Raw genomic sequence first — 260 nt, forward strand, 5'->3', positions numbered from 1 at the left:
AACAACTTTATAGTCATTATGTGTATATTTATTTCCCTTTTAGATGTTAAGATAGCGCATTATGAGAAGTCATTACGTCTATAACTAATAATATAGACAACTTTCAACTGAGCCACATGGCAAATCGGATGCTTTGGTGGAGCGATCACAAGACCATACAATTGTGCCATGGACGCCACCATTGTCCATCTTACCGGTCCCAACGCAGCTGTCGTCAACACCTGGTCGTGATGGTGAAGATGAATCCAGCATCCGGCCAG

The sequence above is a fragment of the Plasmopara halstedii genome, assembly GCF_900000015.1.
Source record: "Plasmopara halstedii genome assembly, contig: Scaffold_2881, whole genome shotgun sequence".
NCBI classification, from domain to species: Eukaryota; Oomycota; class Peronosporomycetes; order Peronosporales; family Peronosporaceae; genus Plasmopara; species Plasmopara halstedii.